We start from the raw sequence: 20,055 nt of genomic DNA on the forward strand, positions 1-20,055 counted from the left end.
AAAATTAGCCGGGCGTGGTGGCACGCGCCTGTAGTCCCAGTTACTCAGGAGCCTGAAGCAGGAGAATCGCTTGAACCCGGGAGGCAGAGGTTGCAGTGAGCCGATATCACACCACTGCACTCCAGCCTGGGTGACAGAGCAAGACTCCATCTCAAAAAAAAAAAAAAAAAAAAAAGGGTTCATGTACCATGATCAAGTGGGATTTATCCCTGGGATGCAAGGATGGTGTATTAGTCCGTTCTCATGCTGCTATAAAGAACTGCCCGAGACTGGGTAATTTATATAAGAAAGAAGTTTAATTGACTCACAGTTCCACATATCTGAGAGGCCTCGGGAAACTTACAATCATGGTGGAAGGCACCTCTTCACAGGGTGGCAGGAGAGAGAATGAGTGTAAGCAGGGGAAATGCCAGGAGCTTATCAAACCATCAGATCTCATGAGCCTCACTCACTATCATGAGAACAGCATGGGGGAAATGGCCCCCATGATCTAATCACTTCCCATTGGATCCTTCCCATGACACCTGGGGATTATGGGAACTACAATTCAAGATGAGATTTGGGTGGTGACACAGCCAAACCATATCAGATGGCTCAACATATGCAAATCAATAAATGTGATAAAAACAGATGGGATGTGCCTAAACTTCTAGGAGTTCCAGAGCTCCTCTTCCTGGTTGATGCTGATTCATTTCATAGCACTGTTTGGACCCAGCTGTCCTGAGTTACCAGTCCATCCAGCTGCTGGTGTATCTCTGATTTTTTTTTTTAAAAGATCAAGAGAGATTTTTCTGAAGTCCAGATAAATTATGTCCCTGACATTCTTTGCCATATGTATGTGCATATGTGTGTATTTACTTATATGATATATATTATATACAAATATATATTGTGTAAATATGTATGGCTATTACTTTTTAAGTCCCCAATCTGTTATTTATGGATCACTTACTAGCTATTGCTGAGTGTTTTACATGTATTATCTATTTTATTCTCTACAATAATTATATAATAACCTCATTAACTAAAAGTAATGATGTCTCTTGTTGCAATTGGTACTTAATCTCCAGGGATCAGTACTTCCTTCTCTGAGTCCTTGCCACTTTTTATATATTCTTTTCTGGAGTTTTGCCTATGATATTGATTAAGAAATATTTTTTGAGCAGTTGCTATGTACAAAGAAAGTACTGCATTACAGCCTGCTGGAAATTCAAAGATGAATATGCTCAGAAGAGATTATATGTAATTAAAAATGTAAGGGAATGAACAATAGCTTGGTGGGGAAAGGAGGAAAAACAAAAGAACAGTCCTGAGTGTGAATGGAACGCTGAAACTAGCCCACCTGCAGAGTTCGAAAGGGAAAACTTTAGAAGCCGTGGGGATGGTACAGTCCACATTAGATTCTCTTCACAGAGGTGGAAAGTATCCAGTTGACTGACAGTTTTAAATCCTATCTCAGTACCTTGTTGGAGTGGCTCCGTGAGTCTGAGGTCAAAGAGGAAGGTTGCGGGAAAGAGTCCACTTTTGAAATCTTTTCTTTAAAACAATGTTGCTAAATGTTCAGTTATAAGATAAATCCTGGGAATCTAATGTATAGCGTAGTGACTGTAGTTAATACTGTATTGTTTACTTGAAATTTGCCAAGAGAGTAAGTCTTAAGTGTCCTCACCTCTCCCCGCCACATACACAAAATGGTAACTATGTATGGTAATGAATGTGTTAATTTGATTGTGATAATTGTTTCACAGTGTATTAGTACATCTAATTATCATGCTGTACATCTTTAGTATATATAACTTTTGTCAATCATAACTCAGTAAAGTTGGAAAAATTGAGAAACTATTTAAAATATGTAGAATATCTATTTTTATATGTATAGTTTAAGTGACCCACCACCTAGCTTAAGAAAGAAAACGCTACCATTAACTTTAAAATCTCCTGTGTCCTTGCCAATAATTGATTTAATTTAAGAAAATAAATGTATGTTGAATGGTAGAAAATAGTTCACAAGTTTGAGACCAGCCCGGGCAACATGGCAAAACCCCATCTCTACAAAAAATAAAAAAATTAGCAGGGTGTGGTGGTGCACACTTGTAGTCCCAGCTACTCGGGAAGCTGAGGTGGGAGAATTGCTTTAGCCTGAGAGGCAGAGGCTGCAGTGAGCCAAGATCTTGCCACTCCACTCCAGCCTGGGCGATAGAGCCAGACCTTGTTTCAAAAACAAAACAACAACAAAAAATCTACAATAGCAGCAGTGTAGAATATGTAGAATTTAGTAAAAACAAAAAAAATTGCTAACATGATTATTGCTTGGTATAAGTTTTTTTCACTTGCATATGTCTTTACATTTTAACATAGTTATAGCTTTATTATGCATAATTAGCATTGTCTCCCATGCTAATAAAGTCTTCGTAATTTCCATTTAAAGTTAGTTCTTTTTTTTTTTTTTGAGACAGGATCTCTGTCTCCTGGGCTAGAGTGCAGTGACGTGATCACTGTTCACTGCAGCCTCTATCTCCTAGGCTAATGTGATCCTCCTACTTCAACCTCTTGTGTAGCTGGGACTACAGGCTTGTGCTAATTTTTTTATTTTTTATTTTTAGTAGAGACAAGGTCTCTATGTTGCCCAGGCTGGTCTTGAACTCCTGGTCTCAAGAGATCCTCCCACCTTGGCCTCCCAAAGTGCTGGGATTACTGGTGTGAGCCAGCTAGTTAATTTTTAAATAAAAAACATATGTTAGAAATTCAAAAGGTACAAAAAGATATACAGTGAAAAGCAAGTTTTCCTCCCACCCTCTTTTCTCCTTAGAACAAATTGCTGCTACCAGTTTGTGGTTTATAGTAGTTTCTTTTAAATTTTTTAAATTTAAATTTAGTTTAATTAATTTTTTTTTTTGAGGTGGAGTCTCACTCTGTTGCCCAGGCTGGAATGCAGTAACACGATCTCAGCTGACTGCAACCTCTGCCTCCTGGGTTCAAGCAGTTCTCATACCTCGGACTCCTAAGTAGCTGGAATTAAGGCATGCACCATCATGCCTGGTTAATTTTTATATTTTTAGTAGAGATGGGGTTTCACCATGTTGGCCAGGCTGGTCTCGAACTCCTGACCTCAAGTGACCCACCCACCTTGGCCTCCCAAAGTGCTGGGATTACAGATGTGAGCCACTGCACCCAGCCATAGTCATCTATTACAATGGCTGCACAACAATCCGTCTAGTGCAGTTTTTCAGACTAAGGGCCATAATCCATTATTGGGTCAGGAAATCAGTTTAGTGGGGCTCTATGTACTTTGTTTTCTTAATTTCTTAATAACATAGATTAGGATTGAAAATAGCAGAGAGCATCACATATAGTAAAGATAGTGTTGTTTTGAGAAACCTTTTTGGTTCAGTTTTTTACACATACGCACATACACACACACTGTCACACATGCATATGCTAGATTACAATGTAAAACATTCTTGATTGGGTTGCGGTTTAAAAAAATACTAATCTAGGAATGACTGATATGGAGATTGTTTCTAATTCTTAAAATTCTTATAAATAATGCTGGAAACAGACATTTATTCTGCATACTTAGGAATTTTCTCTTAGGATACTGTCCCTGAGTGAGGCTACTGAGTCAGTCTATGAGCATTTTAATTGATAAGTTACTTTCCAAAAGCCATATCCTGTTTACTATTGAATAAATGTCTTCTGTGCTTTGTTTGGCATGGGTTATTTTTATTTTAACACAGACTGTTTTCTATGGGTAATATATGTGATATATATATTTTTTAACAGAAAGGGATGATGTATTAATTTTACCCCCAAGTAATATAAAGTGAACATTTCCCTATTTTACTAAATATTCTTCAACAGCAGGGATTCTTATTCTGGGGGTGACTTTTCTTGGGTGTAGGGTAAATACTTTAGTGCTTCCCAAACTTGAGTCAGTCTTACCTACCTTTATGATTTTTTCCTGTAACCATGTATTGTATATGCTTTTATTTACTTTAAATTTAGCTTTTTTTTTTTTTTTTTTTTTTTTTTTTTTGAGACGGAGTCTCGCTCTGTCGCCCAGGCTGGAGTGCAGTGACGCAATCTCGGCTCACTGCAAGCTCCGCCTCCCGGGTTCACGCCATTCTCCTGCCTCAGCCTCTCCGAGTAGCTGGGACTACAGGCGCCCGCCACCACGCCCGGCTAATTTTTTGTATTTTTAGTAGAGACGGGGTTTCACCGTGGTCTCGATCTCCTGACCTCGTGATCCGCCCGCCTTGGCCTCCCAAAGTGCTGGGATTACAAGCGTGAGCCACCGCGCCCGGCTAAATTTAGCTTTTAAAAACTTTTTACTTTTAAATAATTTTAGACTTAGAGAAAAGTTGCAAGGGCAGTACAAATTCTCCTAATCTTGTGTAACTACAGTACAGTGATCAAAACTAAAATTGATATTGATATAGACTTAACTGGGATTTCACCAGTTTTTCCTATGAAACTCCTCTTTCTATTCCAGGATCAAATCCAGGATCCCATGTTGCATTTAGTTGCTGCGTCTCCTTAGTCTCTTCTAATCTATGACAATTCCTCAGTCTGTCCTTGTCTTTCGTGACCCTGGCCCTTTTGAGGAGTACTGGTCAGGTATTTTGTAGAATATCCCTTAGGTTAGGTTTACTTGATGTTTTCTCATAATTAGATCAAGGTCATGGATTTGGGAAGAACACCACAGAGGTGAAATGCCCTTCTCAGTGCATGGTATTGGGGTACGTGGTGTCATTATGGCTTTATTGCCTATAGTGTTAACGTTGATCACTTGATTAAGGTGATATGTGCCAATTTCTCCACCGTGAGGTTATTTCTGCCTTTATAATTAATAAATATTCTGGGAGAGATACTTTGAGGTTGCACAAATATCCCATTTTTCTTTAAACTTTTTTTTTTTTTTTTGAGACAGGGTCTCACTCTGTCACCCAGGCTCTGGCCTGCAGTGGCATGATCACGGCCCACTGCAGCCTTGACCTCCTGCTGGGCTCAAGTGAGCTTCCCACCTCAGCCTCGAAAGTAGCCAGGCCCACAGGTGTGTGCCACCACGCCTGGCTTTTTTTTATTTTTTGTAGAGATGTGGGTTTTGCCATGTTGCCCAGGCTGGTCTCAAACTCCTGAGCTCAAGCGATCTTCCTGTCTTGGCCTCTCAGATTGTTGGAATTACAGGCATGAGCCACCAAGCCCTGCCTCTCCTTCAACTTCTACCTGCTATAAAACAATACTAAAAGCAAACAAAAAACATAACTTCTTTAGTATTGATCTAATCAATGAGATTGGTAATAATGAGGTTAGTAGCTGGCTTTGTTCTTCTATACATTAAGTAATATAAAAGTATTAAAAATTTTAAAAAATGTTTGTCCATATACCTCTTATAATCATCTTGCATACACACCCCATCTTGGACACTCTGGACTACTGTGAGGTGTTACGCATCAAATGGTCTAGGTTCTGTGGTGACATTGTTAATACCCTTTTTAGTTGGATTGATTAGTTGGTTGGTTTTATTAGTTCATTCATTTAAAAATTTATTAATTGTACTTGGTACACAGCCCTAAGCTAGAATTCAGAGTTAAAACATAGTTCTTTCTCTAAAGAATATTACGGCTAGCAGGAGAATTAAGCTGAATGAGCCTTGGTGCAGTCAAACAAGGCAATGGGGCGTGGCTGGCATTGGAGTGACAGCCTGTTCTGAGGAGTACTGGGGGGTAGGGCTAGAGAATCAGTCTAGCCAGGGAGAATGAGGGGAGCTAGGATTGAGGAGGTTGACACAGTCTGGGCTCACACTTCCCACAGCCTTGCCCAGATCTTACTCTGAGGGGTACTTCTTTCCCAGGCTAAAGGTATTTTCTTGGGTAGATCATAGAAAAGCAGCTTGAGTCCACATTCCTCTTAATCCCCTACCTCTTCCCTTTCCCTCCACTTTGCACCTTGCCTCCCCAATCCTGAAGATTTTAATCATGGTAGGTTAAGGTCATTGTTGAACTCAGAGTTCTGAGCCAGCTAAGCTTGGAAAGCCTATTACTATTATTATTATTATTATTCGAGACAGAGTCTCACTGTGTTGCCCAGGCTGGAGTACAGTGGTGTGATCTCAGCTCACTGCAACCTCCACCTCCCGGGTTTCAAGTGATTCTCCCACCTTAGCCTCCTGAGTAGCTGGGATTACAGGCGCCTGCCACCATCCCTGGCTAGTTTGTGTATTTTTAGTAGAGACGGAGTTTTGCCATGTTGGCCAGGCTGGTCTCAAACTCCTGACCTCAAGTGATCTGCCCGCCTTGGCCTCCCAAAGTGCTGGGATTACAGGTGTGAGCCACCACGCCCGGCCAGAAAACCCTATTCTAGAAGGGTAAAATGGTGCTTTTGTGGGGGTCTAGGGTATTGCTTCCTTGATCCAGTCTTTCCTGGCCCCAAGCCTATGTTTATGTGGCCCAGTGTTAACATGCTCCGACTTAATGAGGGACAGCGGTCAGGGGCCTGTGGATTTGAGAGATTTCAGAAAATTGGCTTATATATTAACGTTATCACAGAGACTCCAAGAAACTGGAGCAAGCTGTGAGCACCTATGTCGTGAGTATCTGGACATTGAGCTTTATACGGAGGGTTGTGATCTGAGCGGAGGTGAACTAGGGCTGGATGACTGGCAGACTGAAGGAGAGGAGGCGCAACCTAGCATGAAGGTGTGTGGTAGCTGCTTCACCACAGGGCCGTGGGGTCTAGGAGAATTATAGGCTGAATTCCACACTTCTGTAGTTCAGAGCCTTAAGGTCAGGGGTGGGGTACTGGTGGTCGGAGAGGCAGGGGGAATTAGGTCAGGAGTAAGGACCTGGGAAAACTTCCTATCATAAAACACTAGGACTTGACCACAGAATGGGTATTTCTCTGCCTTTCTAGGAAGGCTGTGCAAGCAAAGTTTGTGTGGCAGTGGCCAACACTGTGCAGGTCCTGCCAGATGTGGCTTCCAGGTGGAGGGGGCCCAGGATTGCCATCTTGAGGGAGACATTTGTTTTGTTGATCTGAAGGCCCTAATAGCACCCAGGTAGAGAATGCTTGATTTGCAGTAGACAGATTGTCTTCCAAGAGCATTTAGGTATTGTCAGCTGTTCAAAGTCTGCTTTGTAAAGGCAACTTTGTCTCAGACTTATGGGTAGGGGTGAGTCTGAGCAAGGACCTCAGCAGGAGCCTTAGTCCTCTTCCAGGCCATTTCCTAATTTCCCCATCTTGTAATTTAGCACCTTTCTTCTCTGTCCAGCCCTCCTTAGGCAGGAAGCCTGAGTCTCCCATTTTTTTTCTTCTAAAAAAGGCTGCTTTTCACTGGTGACGGACCTCTGTCTGATCCCAAAGCCCCAAGCCTGGGGCTCTGCTGAAAGAAGTCTTTCTGCTGCTTTGGACTTACTCAGAAAGCCGTAGGACTGGGTGACTGCAGTAGAATGATGCAGTAGGATAGTCAAGCCGAAGGATGTTTGAACAGCTAGTCCAGCCCTCTCATGTGGAAGAAAAAGCAAAGGCCCTAAGGGGGACAGGGACTTGCCCAGGATTTTACCATTCCAGAAAGCTGGAAGCCAGGACTGGGCTCCAGCCTGCTAGCTGTCTACTCTTGAATTTTAAACGCTTCCCTCCTTACCACATTGCCATTCACAGGCAGAAGAGGAAAATTGTAAAGCCCTTAAGGGCTCTTCTATAAATGGCAGCTAGAACGCAGTGTAGGAGAATTGGTGTGGAGAGGAACATGTTTGATTCCCCCCACCTTGTTTTTTTTTTTTTTTTTTTTTTTTTTTTTGAGACACAGTTTTGCTCTGTCACCCAGACTGGAGTGCAGTGATGCGATGATGTCTCTCTGCAGCCTTAACCTCCCAGGCTCAAGCGATCCTCCCACTTCAGCCTCCCGAGTAACTGAGACCACCAGCGTGTGCCACTATGCCCAGCCAATTTTTTAAAATTATTATTTGTAGAGAGAAGGTTTCCTTATGTTGCCCAGGCTAGTCTTGAACTCCTGGGCTCAAGCAATTCTCCCACCCCAGCCTCCCAAAGTGCTGGGATTACAGGTGTGAGCCACTGCACTTGACCTGATCACCCACTGATTTGGTAGAACTGGATGTTTTCAGTGGGAATACCACTGGACCCCAGTCTGGTGGGCATTAGAAACTAGGCTTCCCAAGTGAGGAGCGCCTCTGCCCGGCCGCCCCGTCTGGGAAGTGAGGAGAGCCTCTGCCCGGCCGCCCCTTCTGGGATGTGAGGAGCGCCTCTGCCCGGCCGCCCCGTCTGGGAAGTGAGGAGCGCCTCTGTGCGGCCGCCCCTTCTGGGATGTGAGGAGCACCTCTGCCCGGCCACCCCTTCTGGGAAGCGAGGAGCGCCTCTGCCCGGCTGCCCCGTCTGGGAAGTGAGGAGCGCCTTTGCCTGGCCACCCATCATCTGGGATGTGAGGAGCGCCTCTGCCCAGCCACCACCCCGTCTGGGAAGTGGGGAGTGTCTCTGCCCGGCCGCGCCGTCTGGGAAGTGAGGAGCACCTCTGCCTGGCCGCCCCGTCTGGGATGGGGGGAGTGCCTCTGCCCGGCCGCCTTGTCTGGGAGGTCTACCACAGAGGCCAGAAGCAATGTGGGGGCTGGTCGTGGTGGCTCACGCCTGTAGTCCCAGTACTCTGGGAGGCCGAGGCGGGTTGATCACTTGAGGCTAGGAGTTCGAGACCAGCCTGGCCAACATGGCGAAACATGTGAAAAATACAACTGACAAACCAACTAACCAAGCGACAACAAAACAGGTCTACCCTGGAGTCGTACTCTAATTTTTTTCTATTTTCCTCCCTTTCTGATCCTTTATCCTACTTTCTTTTTCTTCCTCTTCCTTCTCCTTCTTCTTTGTCAAATAGAGGATTGAGTTATTATCATTGATCCATACAAAGTCCCTCTCTCATTTATTTTCTTTAATTCCCATCCCCCATTTCTATTCCCCGTCTTCCCATGGGCAACCTTCCTAATATGTTTGATATAGATCTTTTTGTTTGTATGTACTTTTAGAAAATGTTTATTGTTTTGTGTGCAAAAAAAAAAATTAAAAAAAGAAAAAAAGAAACTAGGCTTCCCAGAGGCATTTGAAATTAGACCGCCATTTCTTTTTTTTTTTTTTGAGACAGAGTCTTGCTGTCGCCCAGGCTGGCGTGCAGTGGTGCGATCTCGGCTCACTGCAGGCTCCACCCCCCTCGGGTTCACGCCATTCTCCTGCCTCAGCCTTCTGAGTAGCTGGGACTACAGGCGCCCGCCACCTTGCCCAGCTAATTCCTTGTATTTTTAGTAGAGACGGGGTTTCACTGTGTTAGCCAGGATGGTCTCGATCTGCTGACCTCGTGATCCGCCCGCCTCGGCCTCCCAAAGTGCTGGGATTACAGGCGTGAGCCACCGCACCCGGCCCATTTCTTAGACATTCTAAGATCCAACCAATAATATTGAAACAACAGCCCATTTTACTTGAATTTCTTTGATCCCAAAGTAAGGAATGACTTTGAAAGATTTACTCTGTTCCTGTGTTTTCAGGTTCAGAATTTCATTTGTCTTTAAAGAGACAAGAAAGTACTATAAACCCCTCTAGTGACCTAATCTGGAATCCAATTTACATATATGTATTTTCTTGTACAATGTAGGTCCATTCACTCAAATTCCCTCACCTTAGAGAGGAAATAGCTATTTCTGTTTGTTTGTTTGGAGAGTCTTTTCAGTGATTCATTTATCTCACACACACTCATTGCACACATTGAATGAAATACTAAAGTGGATACACCTCGAGGAGCTCAGGTCTGTGGGAGAGACAGGTGTGTAAGTAACGGTGATAAAGTGATACCAATGCTATAGTAAAGGCATCTTTAAACTGCTGTTGATTTGCAGAAGAGACAAACAGATTCTATCAGGAGGTTGAAAAATATTTTACAGAGGAGGTGATAACTGAGTTGGACCTTGAAGGCAGTAAGATTTTGTTAGTGGGGGAAGGAGAGGCATTCAGATAGAGGTAACAGCATGAGCCATAGAGGGAGGGAGAGGAAAATGCAGGCAGTGTTCAAAGAACCAGGCAGTGCACTGTGGTTGTGCCTGTAATGGGGTGGTTGGTAGCAGGGGAGGTGTGGGCAAGAGATGAAGCCAGAGGATTTCAGATTTGGATGGGAGCATAGGCCAGAAGAGGGAACGTTGGACATAGTCACACTGCTGTTGCTGTTATTTAGACCTTCATTTTTCCTCCAGACTGTAGTGTTCAAAATTCTTTTTAGTAATAGAACCCTTTTTTCTGAACTTTTTACAACCATCTCCAAATTATAAAACATAAGACTTTTTTTTTAGTAAAAATATATTTTTTTACAAGCACAGTGGCTTGCACCATGGAGGGGAGAGGAGGTGTTTTGTCCTTGGAGCTGCTGGCCTGAGAGAACCTTGTCATCATGGGAGCTGGGCCATTCCTACACAGTGGTCTGGCAATGACCCAGTGGTGGTGGAGGCCTGTGAGTGGGCACTGGAGGGCAGCCCCAGGAGAGTGACCTTACCAGGAAAGTTCTGGGAAGCAAACCAGGGAGGCTTTACAGGAATTTTTGGTTGTGCCCACAGGCAAGGCACATGAGGAAAAGAAATGTAATTGTAGTTTGTAAGTCTATGAAAAGAGGCAATCTGTGACATGAAATAGCTGCTCTAAGTTTCTTCTTCCTGTCGGACAGGAAGAAATGGGGTTTTATGCATTTCATTCAGCAGATATTTATTGAGTGCCAGCTGTGAGCTGGGCCCTGCACTAAGTGCAGGGAATATTGGTGGTTAGCAAAATAGTCAAGGTTCGTATCCTAAGGAACTCGTGAGGGAAGACTGAGATTAAGCAGATAACTGTACAAATGCATAATTACACAGCATGGTGAGTGCTCTGAAGGATAAGTGTGGGGAGCCTCATTTAGATTGGAGGATTGTGAAAGTCAAGAGACAGGAGAGTCAAGGTGAGGCAAGGTGAGTAAGAGCTATCCAGGCAAAGACTGCTTGGTAGGGGAGTGTCTCAGCAACGGGAAACAACCTGGAAAAAGTACGACACTTCAGGGGAACTAAAAGCAGTTGTATGTGGCTGATGCACAGACAGGGAAGGGCAGGAAGTGTGCTGAAAGAAGGCAGGAGGAGAATCATGCTGGGCCTTGTAGGTCCTGGTAAGAAGTTAGATTTTATCCTAAGTGTAGTGGGAAGTCAATGAAGTGTGTTAAGCAGGAAATGACCTGATCTGGTGTAAAAAAAAAAAAAAAGGTGATTCAGACAGCTCTAATGGCTTTGTGAGGGGAGAGTGGAAGCTGGAGCAATTAGGAGGTTTTTGCAATAATTAAGGTGAGAGATGGGTAGCATCAGAGATGGAGAGATAAAAGATATATTTTGGAAGTAGAATTGTTTGCAGCTGGGAAATGGGTTGGATGTGGGCAGAAAGAAAAAGGGAGAGTTGAGGATGTCTCCCAGGTTTCTGGCACATGTATGCTTGCAGGCCTCTCAGCAGACAGCAGAGAGCTTATATAAGGTTGTCAAATCCTTATCCTTCAGAAAGGTCTGGTAGGATTGGTCTAAATCCCGCCTTGCAGAGGCAGTGGCGGGATTCAGCTGTCCCTGACTCTGCCCCGTTCAAGGAGTGTGTGCACAGTAGCATTGCCCTGGCAGGGATTCCAGTTCTCTCACTAATGGGGCCCTTCCTTTGTCCCTTCCCCCAGGACAAGGCCCTAAGGAACCTCCATAACTCCAGCATGCCACTAGGGGGAGCATGGCCCGCATTCTGGGTCTGGTTTGGAGGGCTTTTTAAATTTGGATTACTTCAGGAACTCACTTGTATCAGCTCTAGTACTCAGTCCTGACCCCTGGCCCCTCATACTGCTTAAAAGAATGCCTGGCATATGGTAGGTGCTCAATAAGTGTTAATTGGTGTTACTACTGTATTATTAATATTATCTTATTGTAGAAAGGGGTGGGATCACCCCTTCTTTCTCAGGATGGAGACTGGGCAAGTGGAATGTACATTTTGAGGATCAGGAGGAGAGCAGAGGGATGCCTTTTGGACAAGGAAGAGGCGGAAGTTTAGTGATTTGATGATACTGCGTTTGCCCTTCTGTCTTGTCTTTCTTTGTAGACTTGGGATTCTTCAGCTGGGGCTTGGGTGAGGTTGGGGATTTATAGTGGGTGATTAGATTCACTCCCTTTGAAGCTCTGATTGCTTCACTAAAGCAGTAGTGCCCCCCATTTAGGATTTGTGCCATTCTGTCATTTCCTGTTGGATTTTATAACACTTCTCCTACCTTAACTTCTGGTATATATTTGCCTTTTAAACTCAAGTCAATCAGAATCGTGTTTTGAGAATGTTGCGATATGCTGGAAATTAATTAAAAAAAACAATAGATTCTGCATAGGATGTTGCATTAAAGATTCTATCAGGCTGGGTGTGGTGGTACACACCTATAATCCCAGCTACTTAGGAGGCTGAGGTGGGAGGATTGCTTGAGCTCAGGAGTTCAAGACCAGCCTGGGCAACATAGTAAGACCTTGTGTCAATAAAAGTAAATAAATAACATCAGGACCTTTAGCACTGTTTTTGGGAGCCACATTGGAAAATATCCTCTTTAAGCCTCAGTGTCCTCATCCTGGGGAGGGTATTAACTGTCCCAGTGTTTTTTGTTTGTTTTTGATGAGGAGTTGTCGAGAGGAGTCAAGTTCTTAGTTCAGTGCCTGACTTGAGAGTGCTTTCACGGACAGCATCTCTTCCGACGCTCGGCCCCAGCCCTGTCAGTAGGCTCTGTAGGTGGAAAGCGGGAAGTCACGTGACTTGCCCAATGGCACGTGGCCCGTTAGTGGTGGAGTCAGGCACTGCCAAGGTCTTCTGACCCCTGGTGCTGTTGCAAGCACTGTGCTTAATGTACTCAAGAGACTTGAAAGGCTTGGGGATTGTGTCTAGATTTTATTTCCTGGTTCCGTGACCTGGGGCAAGTACTTTTACTTCTGTTGTAGAATTTTTTTAAAAAAAATCTGTTAAATTAGTATAATAATGCCAATCCTAACTTTCAGACCTGTCATGTTGAACAGATGAGCCAAGATTTTGAGAGTCGTTTAGAAAAGTGGAAGGTCATATATAGTTGTAGGGTAGGGCTTTTTCTCCAAGCTGTGCATCAGGACATTTTACATCTCAGAGATGCTGTCTTAAGGTCTTTAGGCTGAAAGGATGGTAGTCAGCCTATCTCACCACAACTTACAAGGATTCTCTACCTTCCCTTGGGAGCCCAGTGTTATCTCATAACCAGTTATCAAAAAGTTGACAGTTTTTGAAATCAGGTGGCAATATACTTTAGTTGAAAGTGTGCTGGACTAGGGGGAACTTGGCTGCTTTCTTCTCTTAGTTCTTTGACTGCCTAACTGTATAAGTGCAGATCAAATGTTTAATCTCTTTGAGTCTCAGTTTTTCCATCTATAAAATGGTCATAAGGCCAGTATGCTGGCTCACGCCTGTAATCCCAGCACTTTGGGAGGCTGAGGCAGAAGGATTGCGTGAAGCCAGGAGTTCAAAACCAGCCTGGGCAACATAGTGAGACCCTGTCTCTATAAAAATAAAAATTAAAAAAGTAGCCAGGCATGGTGGTGCATGCCTTTAGTCCCAGCTACTTCAGAGGCTGAGGCAGGAGGGTCATTTGAGCCCAGGAGTTTGATGATGTAGTGAGCTATGATTGCACCAATGCACTCCAGCTTGGGCAATGGGGCAAGATCCTGTCTCTAAAAGAAATTTAAAAATAATAATAAATAAACTTGAAAAAATGGTCATAAAAATATCTGTGCAGTGTATTTCAAAAGATTATGAGGATCAAACAAAATGATACATGTAAAAAGAATATTACAAAGCATAAATGTATGCTGGGTAGGGTGGAGAGGAAGGGACAGGATGGGGATGGGGATGGGACTAAACTTAGGGGGTCTGCTGTGTCCCAGGGACTGTGCTCATTTTCTGACAGGAGCAGTATTATTACTGACTGTGACAGCAGCTCCCACGAAGCCTGCGCCTTAGCTGCAGACCCCGAGCAGGGCAGACAGACAAGGCTGTATTTGTGTCAGGTTTGTCTTCTGGGTTGTGACTCTCGACTTGCCCAGGATTCTTCCTGGTCCTGACCGAGTGTCTTTGCTCTCCATTTCAGGAAGATGAGAGACTGCTTAGGCGCCACCACTAGTACCATGAGTCCCTGCACTGGTTAAAGCCATCGCCACAACCTGGACAGGCAGCAAGGTAAGCAGAGAGGCCAGTCCAGGCGAGCTCCTGGGATGTGAGTGCATTTCCGCCCTAACTGCTGCCCGGAAAAATCCCAAGTGCACAAACAAGTCAAGGCAGCGCATCAGGGTCCCTCCTACCCGAGCTCCAGGACCCAGAGGAAGGGCTGGCTTCCCCTCCAAGCGCTTCAGCTAGCTCCCTCCCCCCCTGGCAGGGATTCTTCCAAGTTATAAAAAATGAGACACTGGAGGGGAAGAAAACAAGTCCACTCACTGTCTTCTCCCTTCTCCCCTCTGAGCTGTTCAAGCGAGTTCCCAGGAGCAGTTCAGAGCCCCTGTTGGACTGGAAGGGAGGTAGGAGGAGTGGAATGCATGCAGAAACTGAGCTGATCAAAAGACAGTGCTGTTTCATGGAAGCCTCCCAGAACTGAGAAAGAGAGAGAGAGAGAGAGACAGTGAGAAAGAAAGAAAAAGAGAGCGCCCTTGTGCACGCGCTAGGCCAAGAGCGCGCCGCTGTGCGCGCGCCCGCCTAGCGAGGACAGGGTCTCCATGACAACTGGCCTGGCCGGCTAGCAGTGCTTTGCTCACTTGGCGGCGAGGAGCGCCACGAAAGGTCAGAGGAAGGAGCTGTGGGAAGCTCGCAGCAGGTATCAGAGCTTAAGCCAGTGGATTTGGGGGCCCTGGGCTCCCTAGCCGGCTGCGGTGTGAGAATGGAGTGGGCAGGAAAGCAGCGGGACTTTCAGGTAAGGGCAGCTCCGGGCTGGGATCGTTTGGCCTCCTTTCCTGGCCCTTCTCTCCGGCTGTTTTCTGGGAGGCAGGCGAGTGTCTGTAGTCTCTGCTCGGGGTTTGGGGCTCAGGAATGATGTCATGCTCCAACAGTTGGATTGTATTAGCTTAAGGAGGAGGGAAACAGCCAATTTTCTTGACTTTGCAAATCTAGCTGATCTCACTCTTGCTGAATCTGAGGTGTTTAGACTTCACTCTAAAAAGCATCATTTTACTTTTATTTAGCACAAAGGCACAGGATATTTTTACAGGAAGCATCTTTTATATGGAAAAATCTGAGTTAACATCACTCCCGTGGTGTTTGTAGTTCTTACAGGGAAACTCCAGTGCCTTTTGAGCCGCTTGTTCGTCCTAGTGAACACTGTCTGTTTTGTCTCTTGGTGCTGCTATGTCTGACCTGTAATGGAAAAAAAAAAAAAAGGCTAATTAAGCTCAGCGAGGAGCCTGTGGTGAGTTCCAAGTCCCTCTAGAGCATTTATTAGGACAGAGGGACTGTCACAGGGATGCCTGAGCTGGGGTTTTGCACTCTCTCTCTTCCAGGCAGCTTGGTAAGAATCAAGCTGTCCTCCCACATTAAAAGGTCGATCACAGACTTTCTTAAGAGGTGGACGAGGGGGCTGGCTTGGGGTTGGGGGGGCCTGCAAACAGGTTTCTCATCCATATGTCCCAGAGTGAGCTCTCAGCGGCAGCTGCTAAGAGCTGGGGAACATGAAGCACTGTAGTTGTGCCGGGTAGATTCCTTTGGTTACATTTTGACCAAATCTCAGGGCACGCAGTGTCCACGCTGTGCACTCCTACGCTGATTGCCCTAAGTTTTGGTAAAACTTGTTCTGACCTAGAGGAGTGGTACATAGTGAGCTGTGTGGCCTAGGAAAGGAGACCCTCCCAGAAAGGCAGTTTTATAGGTGATAGGGTAGCAGGGTCGTCAGTAATATTATTAGGAGGATGAATGCAGCAAACACTCCCTGCAAGGGAGACCCATCAGGGGATGTGCTTCCACTTGAGCCATGTTATGTCTTAAATTCACTTCTTGGCCTCAGGGAACTTTGCAGATGCCTTTGGTTTCTCTGTGGGATGAGGGAACAGCTGCTATCCTGGCTCTTCGGTTTTTCTTGAACTTTCTGAACAGAATGTCTTTTGTATTCTGGCAAACAATGAGGGGGCATTCTGATTAACTTCGGGTCAGCTTGCCAATGCAAGCACTGGCCATGTCCCCATTTCTGGCTCCCTAAAATGTGTACATGTATACATCATGGTTGTGGCCTGAGGGTCCACAGGGGTGAACTCCATGGCCCTGGACCTCAGATGGTCCACTTATGAAGTTATTCCTCTTGCTACACTCCAGGGATCCTTTGCTTAGTTGAAACCTACATTTTGCTGGAGGGATGTGGCGTAACACTGAGCCAGTGGGCCCTTAGTTGGCAGTGTAAATCCAGAACCTCAGCCTTCTTTTCTACTTGTGTGTGTAGTTGGAGCTCTTCAATTTTACCACCCTCACATGTGTGAAGAGGGCTAGCAGAGACCCAGTTTCAGGAGCTGGTGCTCTTTCTTTTGGTATAGCAGAAAGAATAATGGATTTGGGTTGCTAGACTTGAGTCGACGGCTAGATTCTGTTCCCATAGGGTGGCCACAGCAAGTATCTTAACTAATAGGAGCTTCAGATTCTTACCTGTGAGGTGGAGGTAATAAGAACAACTTCACAGGACTGTTGGGAGGAACCAGTGGGATAACTTCCATGAAAGTAGTTTGAAACAAATCATGTCCTATCTAATGTAACGTGTTGTGAATTGAAGCTTGAGGAATGACCCAACTCTCTCTGGAAAGTCGCTTTGCCTCCCTGTTCTGGTTCTCTCATTTTATAAAGTGCCTTCTTCTTTTCTGCATTTATAAGTAAACATGAGAAAAATCTGAAAAGACTTCTTCAGGATGTTTAAGGAAACAAGTGTTGCTTTCCGTGGGTTGGGTCATTTCATAAGAGTGATGTTCGCCGTAGACCTGGAGCCACATAGACGATCCTGCAGAGAAGAAGCTTTCCTTGGTCACCTGACTCATGTGTTTATATATAGTATAGAGGAGAGGTATTCCAAAAGACCTATTGCTTTTCCTGTGTCCCACAGCTGCCTGTAGAGTTGTGGCATCATACACTTTAGCAGCTGGAAAAGAGGCCAGGCCTGGTTCCCTCATCCTGCGGGGTCCTGCTGGGCAGACTCTGCCGTGGGCAAAGGGGTCTTTCTCCTTCATTCTGGGTTTAGAAGGCAGGGTTCTAACTGGGAGAAAGTGTTATTGCTCCGAAAGGCTTCTTGGGGGCTGGGCAGGTCTTTCAGGAACTCGTAAGGCCACAGCTTATGGGGAAAGAAAAAGAAACAAGGAAGTGGGAATTCCAAGGGCAGAGATTCTTGATATGCCGTGGGACTGTGCCAAGGAATGGAAGAGCAGGGGAAGGGAGACTCCAGGCAAGGAGAGTCCCAGGTCTGTCCTCAGTGAGTTGAAAGGGCATATGGCATACTAGAGCGCCTAACCCACAGCCCTAGCTTTACTGTAGGATGGGGAAAACCTGCCAGCCGTGTCCCAGAGTGGTGTCTGGGAAGAAGCCCTTGAGCAGACCGGTAGTAGGCAGATTAAAAAAATGAAACAAAATAAGCAGCTCCCCTTCTAGTTGAGTCATGTCACAACAGCCTCTAAGGCCCGAAGGAGAAGCTGCCCACAGCTTAGATTGGGGCTGCAGCTGTTCCCCCACTCCCATCAGTCCGGCTTCCCAGAGCTGAGTCACAAATTGGATCTGTCTATGTTCCTTAAGGATTAAAAAGTAACATTTCTGTTCTCACTCCCTCTTTCCTCCTTCTTCTACTCCCCTTCCTGTACCTTCTCCCCTTGGGCTCTCTCTCTCTAAAATTAGATATAAGTCACCCAGGGAAGGTGAAACTTTGAAATACACTGGAGAACAGGCCAAGGACACCCTTGGTTCTGCTGGTTCAGCCTCTTTCCCTGGAATGAAGGGCGAGGTGTACAGATTCAGGAGGGCAATCCAAGTATCATGGCCCCACTGGTAGCCTAGACCTAAGAGAGACTGTGCCCCACTTCCCGCCACATCTGATTCTAAGAACTGCATTACAGGAGGTCCACCTGGCACCTCAGGGAGATGGGAGGCTCTGAGGCCTGGGCCTTCTGAAGCACCTCCCTGTGGGGCAGGTGGGACTGAATGATTGAAGAATACATCTTCCTTCCTGTCACTGCTCTTAGCTGTTAACTGTCATTGCCCTGGAAATGTCCCCATTTCCACCGTTGGGCCTAAGAGACTCGGCTGAGGCAGCCAAGCCCAGGGAACACATAGTTGAGGCTGGGGGAGGCCTGGTAGCAGCCCTTCCGAGCCCTGGCTTGGCCTTCCTTCTGTGCCTCTGCATGGGCTTGGGAGGAGGGAGGGTGTGTTTAGGGCAGGCTGCGAGGAGGGGAAGGGGAAATCTGCAGGCAGATAATTGAGTTCTTTGAGTTGGAGGGCCATGGAAAGTGAAGAAGGGGCCAGGAGGGTGTAGAACGAAAAAAAAAAAAAGACCATCTGGCGTAGTCTGCAGAGATTTGTCTTTAAAGCCTGTGGGAAAACTTGCATTAGTGTGTGCCTTCTCCTGGGGAGGCGGGGGCTGGGGAGGCTAGGCATTCGTTTCATCCTGGAGGGGAGGGGCCGTGCGTGTTTGTCTCAGTAGGTGGGTTGGAGGAACTACTGGGTGCATCTGTCTTACGGGAACATGCCACATAATATTGTGCTGATAGAAAAAACCTGAGGTCTCTGTTTGTAGCCATAGGCCCCAGAAAGCTCTCCTGGGTGTGTGTGTGTGTGTGTGTGTGTGTGTGTGTGTGTGTGTGTGTGTGTGTGTTTTGAAGGGAGAGGAGGATGTCAAATTTGAGTCTAGACTACCTTATTGAAGAATTTCTCCAAAAGACCCCTTCTCTTATTTTTTTTGGCTCTGATGTGATTAATGTACTGTTGTTGGGGAGGCTTTTGAAACTATCACTATACTCTTCTCATCTTTTTTTTTTTTTTTTGGAGACGGAGTCTCGCTCTGTCGCCCAGGCTGGAGTGCAGTGGCGCAATCTCGGCTCACTGTAAGCTCCGCCTCCCAGGTTCACGCCATTCTCCTGCCTCAGCCTCTCCAAGTAGCTGGGACTACAGGCGCCCGCCACCATGCCCGGCTAATTTTTTGTATTTTTTTTTAGTAGAGACGGGGTTTCATCGTGGTCTCGATCTCCTGACCTCATGATCCGCCCGCCTCGGCCTCCCAAAGTGCTGGGATTACAAGCGTGAGCCACCGCGCCCGGCTATACTCTTCTCATCTAAAACTGCCTGAATGTTAGATTTCACTGTCCTTATAAAAGAGTGAATTATATGCAGTTAGCCTATGAAGCCTTCTTAACCAAAGCAGACCTATTCCTGCAGGCTTGTCACGAAACCACCACAGTTTCTGAAAGCTCCAGACTCTTCCTCTCTGTGACCTGTCATCACCAAAGGGGTTGTGTGTGAGCTGGAGATGGACTGTTGGAAATCACATAGTGGATGGAGGATTATTTGGAACTGGGAAAAAATGAGATAAACTGAGGGTTACGGGAGACAAGATCTGAGGCAGGGGGAAGACTACTGGAAGGAAGCAGGAGTGAGGCGCTGGTCAAGGGGCCCTGGGCGGAGGCAGTTCTCAGGAGCAGCAGGTGGTAATCGAGAGAAGGACTGACCTTAGAGGCCTACACAATTTAGCAGAAGGCCAGACTGCCCCCAGGGCGCTCAGGGGGACAGTGTCGTGCAGGCCCTCAGAAGCAGTGGAGGGGGTAGGGGTGGCTGGCATTGGGGTTAACACCTCTGTTTGTTTGTTCTTGGCTCAGAGGCGTCTCTGGTGCCCATCTATGCAGTGTTGGTCTGTTCACCCATTTAGTCAGTGAATACGGAGTGTCTGGGCCAAGAGCTGGGAAGGACCGCAGAAGTATCAAGTATGGGCATTACTCCCATCTATGTCATATTCTAATAGATGTTGTGTTGTAG

General features: G+C 45.8%; 1 protein-coding gene across 7 annotated transcripts in view; it reads left to right on the top strand.

Moving 5' to 3' along the window:
• Nucleotides 1-20,055, top strand: part of DENND2B (DENN domain containing 2B) — a 229,234-nt gene that overhangs the window by 90,307 nt on the left and 118,872 nt on the right. For 4 of the 7 annotated variants that reach the window (XM_063641093.1, XM_063641092.1, XM_055282505.2 and 1 more), the window contains one exon: nucleotides 14,177-14,265. The gene's annotated coding sequence lies outside the window, so the exon portion shown is untranslated. Of the gene's footprint in view, nucleotides 1-14,176; nucleotides 14,266-14,761; nucleotides 14,990-20,055 lie in introns of those variants that run through there. The other 3 variants (XM_063641095.1, XM_055282503.2, XM_055282509.2) reach the window with 3 other exon arrangements.

Source organism: Symphalangus syndactylus, chromosome 6 (assembly GCF_028878055.3).
Source record: "Symphalangus syndactylus isolate Jambi chromosome 6, NHGRI_mSymSyn1-v2.1_pri, whole genome shotgun sequence".
Lineage (NCBI taxonomy): Eukaryota > Metazoa > Chordata > Mammalia > Primates > Hylobatidae > Symphalangus > Symphalangus syndactylus.